Consider the following 11,310-nt stretch of genomic DNA (forward strand, 5'->3'; position numbering starts at 1 on the left):
ATAGGAGGAGGCAGGGCGTGCAATGATGTTAAGAAGGTGTTTACATCTCAGTCCTGAGTCTCTGTATTTACACCAAAAAAAACTGAGCACATAATTACTATATAATTTATTTATACTGTATATATGATTTTTGAATTTGACTATATTGGAGTTTACATAGTTTCTGGTTTCATATATATTGACATAATAGAAACTGAACATAAAGAGTACCCATTTATCATAGTGACCTACACAAGGAGTGACAGGCTGCACATACTACAGCAGGGCGGGTTTACCCACTCCTGCCCTATCTGAGATGACATTTAACCGTCTCTCTGACCTCATGTGCAACTTTCTTTAGTCACCTTATTTTCCAACTCCTCTGACTCTCTTACCTATCTATATGATCCATCCTTGCTTATACCCAATACTGTCAATTAAAATGTTCTATTAAGTATTGTGTTGACATTGTAAGTAGTATATTATGCTGTACTTTGTATTATTTTTTACTGCTGTAGTTGTCTATTGCTTATGTTTGATCTATTCTTACTGTTCACTGCCTTGACTGAATTCCTTCAAAAACACGGTAAATAAATCCTAATAAATAAATACATTTTAAAAATCAGCACCGAAACGACATACATCTAGGTGTATAATCTAAAATATACCTAAATTTAGGCATACGTTTTTAGAATATGCCTAATTTTGCATGTGGTTTATGAAATACACTGAGTGCCCATGTGCACAACTAAATTTAGTCGCGGACAGTTACGCCAAGTAAAAGGGTATAAATGCCGTGCAGATCGAGTGTATTCTATAACCACATGCATAGACTTTAGAAATGCCCACAACCCGCCCATTCCTCACCCATGGCTGTGCCCCCTTTTTCAACTATGTGATTTAGAATTTATGTGCATCACGCTATAGAATATGCATAGACAGTTCTGTGCATAAATTCTCATTAATGACAATTAGTGTCAATAATTGTTATTTGGCAATTACCGGCACCGATTGGCTTGTTAACTAAGTTGCATGTTCAAATCCAGAATACTACTGGATTTGCGTACACAACTTAAATCACGCTATATAGAATCCCGGAGTAAGTGCTTAATGAAATTTAGTAACAGAACCCATAGAATAATTAAAGTACTAGACATTAATAAAAAGACATTTATTTATTACCAGCTTTTGATATATTGCCATTCTAGGTGAACCCAAATCAAAGAAGTTTACAGAGGTGGTTTAGCAAGATCAAATCTTTGAATAAAATAATATAATACTACAGATTCACAATCTAACAACTAACATTGAAAAACAACCCCCCTTCCTTTTACAAAGACGTGCGGTGATGCAAACAGAGCCCATTCATTTTGAAAGGGCTGTATCGGCATTACCGCACCGACGGCCACTAGTGTGGCTTTCTTAAAGGGGGGGGGGGGGGAAAGATAGGTAAATAAATTCTATAGTCATACTAATGAAAATAATTACAGTAACATCATTTAAAATTAATAAATTAATCCATAGTGACATATAATGCACAATTACACTGCCATTGCGTCTAATGACTATGCCAGTCATGATCCCTTTTCGAATTGTTCTAGGCATTTCCTCTGTGTGCAAATCAAATGGAAGGGAATTTCAGAGCGTTGGGGGCTAAGGAAAAAATCCACTGCATTTCTAGTAGAATCTGCTCTTGCATGAAGATTTGAAGGGACTACTAAACAATTTTGTTATTGAGAACAAAGGGCCCTACTAGGGCAATATGGAATTATCAGTTTGGTTAAAGAGGCATTCCAGAATAAAATGTTTTATGTGCCAAAACCAAAACTCTGTATTTAATACAGTAAGAGCAAGGTCAATGTGCCCCTTTTAATAAGGGTGAAACCTGATTGAACATCTGCAACCCTTTAATAAGTTTAATGGCCATATTTTGGATGGTTTGCAAATAATAGTATATTTGGGTAGTCTATCAAATAATGCGTTACCATAATTACATCTGCTAAGCACTAGGCTTGTACCTGTTTATGGAGAGAGCCTGATCTACATACACATGTATTCACCTAATAAATTGCAGAGCACTAAAACAACTTTTAATTACTGATGAAATGTGACCATCTCTGGGAAAAGATGACTAAAGTAGTGAATCCAATGTTGGGAATGACCAATTTTTTTATGTCATGAGTCCATAAGCAGTCTGCAAAAGTTACATGTTTAAACTTGTAAATTTTCTTCTTTTTTCACATTGAAAAATAGGGTTTGGACTGTTATATTATAAATTGTTTCCTCTGACAGAATTCATTAAAATCTCATTTTTTGTTTCTGGTGATTTTAGTCACCTTTTCCCAGAGGTGGTCACAAATATGCATTTTGAATGATAATCTGGAATCAAATGTAATGCCCCTACGTTTTTATCAAACATTCCAATAACAAATCATGCCCTAAACGTTGGGGGGATATAAGAAGATCACCAGTAATCCATATTGCTTAAAATTTAGCAGGGTTCAGTATTTCTTAATTTTCATACGGGGACAGACCAATGGTCCATCTTGCACAGTATCCTGTTTCCAGCAGTTGTCAATCTAGGTCACAAGTACCTGGCAGAAACCCAAATAGTAGCAACATTCCATGCTACCTATCCTGGGACAAGCCATGGCTTCCTCCATGTCCCTCTCAATAACAGACTATGGATTTTTCCTCCAGGAATCTGTCCAAACCTTTTTTAAATCCAGATACATTAACCACTTTTACCACATCCTCTGGCAGCGAGTTCTAGATCTTAACTATTCATTGAGTGAAAAAATATTTCCTCCTATTTGTTTTAAAAGTATTTCCATTGAGTGTCCCCTGGTCTTTGTACTTGTTGAATGAGTGAAAAATCGATCCTCTTCTACCCATTCTACACCACTCAGGATTCTGTAAACCTCAATCATATCCCCCCTCCTCCCCCCAAGCTGTCTCTTTTCCAAGCTGAAGAACCCTAACCTCTTTAGCCTTTCCTCATATGAGAGGAGTTATTTTGGTTGCTCTTCTTTGAACCTTTTTTAATTCAGCTATATCTTTTTTGAGGTAATTAAATTTGCTGATGACACAAAGTTATTCAAAGTCGTTAAATCGCGACAGGATTGTGAAAAATTACAAGAGGACCTTACGAGACTGGGAGGCTAAATGGCAGATGATGTTTAATGTGAGCAAGTGCAAGGTGATGCATGTGGGAAAAAAGAACCCGAATTATAGCTACGTCATGCAAGGTTCCACGTTAGGAGTTACGGACCAAGAAAGGGATCTGGGTGTCATCGATAACACACTGAAACCTTCTGCTCAGTGTGCTGCTGCGGCTAAGAAAGCAAAAAGAATGTTGGGTATTATTAGGAAAGGTATGGAAAACAGGTGTGAGGATGTTATAATGCCATTGTATCGCTCCATGGTGCGACCGCACCTTGAGTATTGTGTTCAATTCTGGTCGCTGCATCTCAAGAAAGATATAGTAGAATTGGAAAAGGTGCAGCGAAGGGCGACTAAAATGATAGCGGGGATGGGACGACTTCCCTATGAAGAAAGACTAAGGAGGCTAGGGCTATACAGCTTGGAGAAGAGACGGCTGAGGGGAGACATGATAGAGGTATATAAAATAATGAGTGGAGTGGAACAGGTGGATGTGAAGCGTCTGTTCACGCTTTCCAAAAATACTAGGACTAGGGGGCATGCGATGAAACTACAGTGTAGTAAATTTAAAACAAATCGGAGAAAATTTTTCTTCACCCAACGGGTAATTAAACTCTGGAATTCGTTGCCGGAGAAAGTGGTGAAGGCGGTTAGCTTAGCAGAGTTTAAAAAGGGGTTGGACGGTTTCCTAAAGGACAAGTCCATAAACCGCTACTAAACGGACTTGGAAAAATCCAAAATTCCAGGAATAACATGTATAGAATGTTTGTACATTTGGGAAGCTTGCCAGGTGCCCTTGGCCTGGATTGGCCGGTGTCGTGGACAGGATGCTGGGCTCGATGGACCCTTGGTCTTTTCCCAGTATGGCATTACTTATGTACTTATGTACTTATGAGATATGGTGATCAGAACTGAATGCAATACTCAAAGTGAGGTTGCACTGTGGAGTGATACAGAGGCATTATAGTATTCTTGGTCTTATTTATCATCCATTTCCTAATAATTCCTACCATCCTGTTTGCTTTTTTGGCCACCACCGCTGCACACTGGGCAAAAGATTTCAGTGTATTGTCTACAATGACACCTAGATCATTTTCTATTGCTGACACCTAAGGTGGACCCCAGCATCAGGTAACTATGATTTGGCTTATTCTTCACAATGTGCATCACTTTGCATTTGTCCACGTCTAACCAAGAAACAGTATTATAAGTGCACTTTGAAAGCAGATGAGTCTAAGCAATCTTGATCCATGTACCGGTATAAGGTGGATATCTTTTGCAAAGACAGGTTTATGCACACTGATATTTATTGGACTGCTGTTTGGATTGATGAATGAAGAAGTGAGCCTTATAAGTAGCACTATTGTGCTGATTTTTTTCAGATGGTTCCTTTTAAGACTATAGCTTGCTATCACTACTGTCAATTTAATAAAGGATGTTGTAGTCTGTAGTATCAGATTTTGTCCTGATTGGTATAGGGTGGAATTGATTTGGTGTTTTATAAAGGTAACAAAAGCAGCTGTGTTGTTTTTTTTTTTAATAGTACTACAGAAAACACATTTTAAAGTGCAAATACTAACAACCAAATAATTTCTTTTGTGAGGATATAGGACCATCAACACAGTGGCCTTCCAATTTTACTTTGTAATATCTTACACCAAAAAATGCCATCTGTAAATGTCATCATCAGTCCAAATATTTTTATTTTCATTCTTTAAATATGCAAGTCCATCAGCAATTTGATCCAAAGAAAGTTTTGCAAAATGCAAGAACTTTTCTTAAAAGAAAGAGTGAAGAGCATATTCAGCACCAGTGTTACACAGGTCCTTCTCACTACACAGAACCTCAGATGAATACAATTGCAAAAATGGGGCAAAAAAATCCTGCTCCAACATTAAAGCACAAAAAGAGAAAAGGACAACATGACAATTCAAAAATTTGAAAAGGGACAGGGAGGCATCAGACATTTATTTATAACAGGCCATGGGATCTCTTACAGCCCCAGCTGTTTCAAATCCCAGCCGATATAATAGCGTCAATCACTTGCCTCCACTCATATAGTCAATTTTATTCAAAATCTTTGAAAACTTCAGACACCAAACCAGTTAAAGTTTTTTTTGTGGTGACCCTTTGAACTACCCCGGAAGCAGGTCTCATCAGTCATGTGGGTATTGGGTGCTATAATGGTGAGATAGCACTGGTTCTGCTTTGGCAGATAAGTGGTCATTTTAATTTATGAATTGACTTTTGGTCTCTGATTTTTTTTTTTCAAGAATTTAGACTAAAATTGACTATATGAGTGGAGGCAAGAGATTGATGCTGTGATCAAGGCTAGGATTTGAAACAGCTGGGACTGTAAGAGATCCACTGGCCTATTATAAATGTCCAATTCAGTGGGGGGGAGGGGTGCTACTGCAGAGCATGATCAGGGATGGCAGCATAATTTATGAGCTCCCGCCGGCTTCCTTATCAACATTAATATTTTAAACTTCTAACTCATAACAATTACCATTTTTTACCTGAACCCACTTTCAACATCGATATGGCTAGAGTAAAAGCTGGTAAACGGCATAGAATTGAGTCTCACTCTCCTCAAAATAAACTCTCAGGCGAAGGGTGATGATCAGACCTCTAACGCCATATTGGAAGAATTGAGGGTTCTGAAAGACATGCTGTCTGAGACAAAAAGAAGATATTGGTGATCTAAAGGAGGATCTCACTTCAATAAAAACTAAGTAGACACAGTTTAAAAGTAGGGTTTTATTGCTGGAATCAAGACGAGCAACAACTGAAGAAAATGTTAAAATTCTACAAAGACTAAACGGATCACAGTGTTGAAACACGAGCTAGATGATTCTAATAATAGAGCTTGGAGTAACAATATTCGGTTGCTGGGATTACCCAAAAATACTGAAGGAGCTAATCCAATTCAATTCCTTGAACTGCTGATACCATCTTTACTGGGGATTCACTTTTGAAGAGATTTTGAGATTGAACGGGCTCACCACACCCCATCGAACTGGCATTCCCAGGATAATATCCTGGCCTCTTATCATGAAAGTGCTCCATCATGATCAAGTTACTGAAATCCTACAACAAGCTAGGTTATGAGCCCCTATTAAATATGAAGGGCATACATTACTGTTTGTACAAGATCTTAGAAAGAACACGGTCAAGGTTCATGAAGAATTCCTGGTGCTAAAACCTAAGTTGAAGGAAATAAGCTTGCACTATGGACTTTTTTCCAGGCAAGGATGCATGTGACCTACAATAACTGTATAAAGATTTCACCAGTCCTGATGTCCTCTCCATGTACCTGGAAGAAATTACATCCTGCAGTATGGATGAAGGTTGAGTTAGATCATGATTCTTATATCTGTGTCAGTATCTTGTATTAATTTCTTGTTGTGAGACTTTTCACTCCAGGAGTTTCCTCTGTTTCAATTGTTGACTCATTATTTAAGATTTTCTTTTTCATATCTTTTACCATCAATAGAAGTTGATGTTACATGATATTATATCATGTTATTTACCTAATAAAGGAGTTAGCGCTGCGTGTTGCTAATCTATGTGTCTTGCATCTCATGGTTTGTGTTAACTGTTTTGCTACTGTGCATCTTTGTTCTTTACTGTTAATAAATACCGTATCTTACATATGTTGTAAGCTGTTTATACCAATCAAAACTTTATATTTTTGGCTTTTAGCATTCTTTCAATTATCAATGTATCAAATAATAACTTGTATAAGTAATGTCCTTACAGATCTTATCACTCAATGTTAAAGGTTTTAACAACCCCATTAAGAGGAAAAAATACTAACTTTTTTTTTGCTAATTATAATCCCAATATATTTTTGTTCCAAGAAACACATTTATCAGCATTAGAATCTGCTAAACTCCATACTAAATGGTCTCATGCACCCCTTTTTTCCCCGGCTGAGGGTAAAGAAATGGTCTTATATTAAAATTATATCACAAGCTGGGGATTCTTCCAGTAGATGGTTTAAGGTAAAGGTTACTGTGAATGATATATCATTAGTCATTAACATATATGGCCATAACCCTGACTGTCCTGATTTTTTTCCATACATAATATAAAATAAAATAAAGAGAAGATTAAATAAAAAGAAACTTTGACACAGTCTCTTGATTTAGCAACGGTAATATCTTAAAAACATAAATATTAAGATACTAGTAAAAAAGGCCCATTTCTGACAAATGAAATGGGCGCTAGCAAGGTTTTCCTCGGAGTGTGTATGTTTGGGAGAGTGTATGTGAGAGTGACTGTGTGAGAGACAGAGTGAAAGTGTGAGTATGTGTGTGTGAGAGAGAGATTGAGTCTGGGTGTGAGTGTGTCTGTGAGAGAGTGTGTGTGTGAGAATAAGAGTGTGTGCAAGTGCGTATGTGAAACACAGTGTGAGAGAGTGTGTGTGTGTGTGCGAGAGAGAGAGTGTGTGTGAGACACAGATTCTAACTCCAGACTCCGCCCCTTCTGGTTCCAATCTAATTCATGTTTAATGTGCGATAAAATGCCGTAAATAAATATAAACTTTTAATGTTGAGCACCTGATTCTCAAAGTGAACATATTGCAAACACTATAATGAAAATAAAATGATTTTTTTTCTACCTTTGTTGTCTGGTTACTGTTTTTCTGATCATGCTGGCCCAGTATCCGATTCTGCTGCTATCTGTCCTCTTAACTCCGTTTCCAGGGCTTCCTTTCCATTTATTTCTTTCCTTTCCTCCTTACTTCTTCATTTCTGGTCCTCAGTTTCTGCCTATTTTCTTCATCCATGTGCAGTTTTTCTCCTCTCTTCCTTTTACCTCAACTCATCTCCTTCCTCACTCTTCTGTGCCCTCCATCCATGTCCAGCATTTCTTCTCTCTCCCCTCCTCTCCCCTGCCCTGCATGCACCCATGTCCAGCAGTGACCCTCCTTTCCCCTGCCCTGCATGCACCCATATCCAGTAGTGATCCTCCTCTCCCTTGCCCTGCATGCACCATGTCCAGCAGTGACCCTCCTCTCCCCTGCCCTTCTTGATGCACCCATGTCCAGCAGTGACCCTCCTCTCCCCTGCATGCACCCATGTCCAGCAGTGACCCTCCTTTCCCCTGTCCTCCATCCACCCATGTCCAGCAGTGACCCTCCTCTCCCCTGCCCTGCATGCACCCATACCCAGTGACCCTCCCCTGCCCTCCATCCCCCCATGTCCAGCAGTGACCCTCCTCTCCCCTGCCCTGCATGCACCCATTTCCAGCGCAACCTTTAGTTATCTCCCCTCCATCCACCCATGCCCATCTCTCCCCTGCCACCCCTCCCGAAATGTTCACCGGCGACTTCTCCCTCCGGATCAGTCCTGTCCCTCGCCAACCTGACTCTTCTAATTCTTCGGCGGGGCAGGCAGTCTTGCCTACCCGCTACCAGCGCTGACTCTCCCCTGCCGTTTAGCGTTTCAAAATGGCCACAGAGACTTCAGTAGAAGTCTTGTAAGGCCGCCTCTGGAAGTCTCAGCGGCCATTTTTAAAGCGCAAACCGGCAGGGTAGAGTCAGCGCTGGTAGCGGGCAGGCAAGAGTGCCTGCCCCGCCGAAGAATTAGAAGAGTCAGGTGATGGTCGGTTACAGTGAGGGTCCGGATCGGGCAGGCGATTGATTTATCGGGCGGGCGGGAGGAGAGCCGGCTCGCAGTAGGAAACAACCGGCTCGCAAGTCGGTACAAAATGTAACAACCGGCACTTGCGAGCCGGCTCCAGCACACCACTGGTGGTTTCCCTTTCCGCGGGTGGGTCGGCAGGGGGAGGAGTACTCCCCTACTTCTCCTCCCCCTGCGTGGGTGCGATCCGTTTTAGTATTTTTTTTCCGCCATCGACGTCATGACGTTTGACGCAAGGGCGGGGCACGGGTCTGTGGGGTGGCTTCACCACCATGAATCCACGAACCCTTCAAGGAGTGATTGAGTGACTTCAGAACTTTGTCTTCAGAACGTTGAGGGTGAGTTTTATTATAGTAGATATGATACAAATACAGAAATAAAAATATATAAATACCTCATATATCAAATAAGATCATCCACTTGATAAATCTAATGAGAAGGTATAACAAGATTAAAATATGCATCATGTATAAGCCTCTATAGATAATTCAAAAAATAAATATTAAAACAGTAAACGTTTGTAAAATAGTCTAGGCCACGAGAAAAATACCAAATGACATCAATTTTTAAGTGTAAATCATTTTTATTGAAAGATAATAAACAGGCAGATAAATCATACAATGATACATATCTGAATTTGGAACAATATTAATTTCTCCCTTATCCCCATCCCATCCAACCCTAAAGCCCCACAACATTTTAATGCATAACTGTTTTGTTGGTGATTTACAGGCATATAAACTGTGGGTAATACAAACAAGATATCCGTGTGTATAAATACGGCCATAGAGGAAAGAGACCCCTATGAAATACCATTGAGCCACCAAATTCCTTTTATAGAATCACTCCCTAACCCCCCCCCCCAACCCCACAATTCAAATGACATCAAATTTTAATTAATAAAGTTATAGTTACCCAAGAATAAAAGAGATCAATCTAATATATAATATAGCTACAGCCATAGGCAGAGGTATAATTAAAATGATATGTAAGATATGCCTGTAAAGTGGTGATTCTATAATTTAGAATAAAATGTTCTGTGTGAAGAATCAAATTATAATATATTCCAATGTGTTGTGAACAAAGAAAAAGGGTTTAAACGTACTGGTCTTCACAATTGTATAGGAAAAATAAATCATGCACTCCGTGCACACGAGTGGTGCAAAAGCTGTGCACAAATAAAAAAAACCTGTGTATAAATGAAAAAAGAAAATATAATTGGAGAACATCAAAACGAATAAAAAGCCTGTGAAATCAAAAAAGTGCACGTTTCAACCAATTATATAAAAAATTCTATAAAATGAATAAATGTCGCTCAAGTTGAAAGAGCAATTAATGAAAATATCAAAAAGGTTGTGGTACAAGATATGGAAGAGAGATATTTTTTAAATTTCTTGTGCATTAACAGAAGTGATCTGTGAAACCAAGAGTGTAGTAGAGAGGAGAAAATATATATGTGTAATTAACCCAATGTGTGTTATATGCTAATGGAGGTGATTTCTGAAGCCCATAGCGTTAAACGCTGAAGGGAGAGAATGGTGATTTTATTAAAAAGTAATCTTGTGAGAAGAGTGCCACATAAAGAGAAAAGACACAAAGTGAATACCATACATAAAATTGAACTTATAAACCAATAGTGATGGAAATGAAAAGACGTGGGTCTTACCTTTGCAAGCAGTAACTCTGAGAGTAAACACATGGTTAAAATTTGAAAACACAAGTGTATAGAAGGCTAACTTTTAAAGGCGCCAACTATGACATCAATGCGGACGTGGACCTGAACAAACAAAATTGCAGCATAATATTGCGGTAATAAGCAAAAAAAAAAAACCTGAAAAAAGGGGAAACTAGTAAAAGGTGTACTCCTTTTTTTTTTGTAAATGAGTAAGAAAATATAAATATAGAATCGCTCTGTGTAAGCTTAAGGGTGACATCTTTGAACACATGAGCCGGAACTAATGTGTTATAGAATAAGGGCCCTGTTTACTAAGCAGCATTATAGGCACGTTAAAAACACTAAAGCACTTTAGTAAATAGGGCTCTAAATCAAATATAAAAGTAATATGGATAAACAATAAATTAAAATAAAACTGTGAGTGAAGTGTCATATAAGAAAAAAATGCGGTCATATCAGATAAACTATGTAATGCGCCCAGACTGACGTTATTATATGCAAACTGATAGTGTGTTGAAAAGTGTGTCGTGGATTAATTTTATCTTGTTGAATTGTGCACATGATGTGTTGAAAATTGCATTCAAAGTATTATATATTGCTATAAAAATGTGAATAAAAAGGTTTCATTATTGATAAAATTTAATTCTATATAAAAAAGAGTAACATGTTCAATAATTAAATACAAATTATCTTGTCCACCAAGGAGTCATGACTAATACATTTATGTTAAGACCTGGATAGTGATCCCTTGTGCCACGACCGAGCACGGTGGAAGAAGAGCAGAGCCGTACTTGGTCAAGCAGCCAGACAACCCCTAGCTTCACCTGGGAAGCGACCACCGTT

This window comes from Microcaecilia unicolor, chromosome 5 (genome assembly GCF_901765095.1).
Source record: "Microcaecilia unicolor chromosome 5, aMicUni1.1, whole genome shotgun sequence".
NCBI lineage: Eukaryota > Metazoa > Chordata > Amphibia > Gymnophiona > Siphonopidae > Microcaecilia > Microcaecilia unicolor.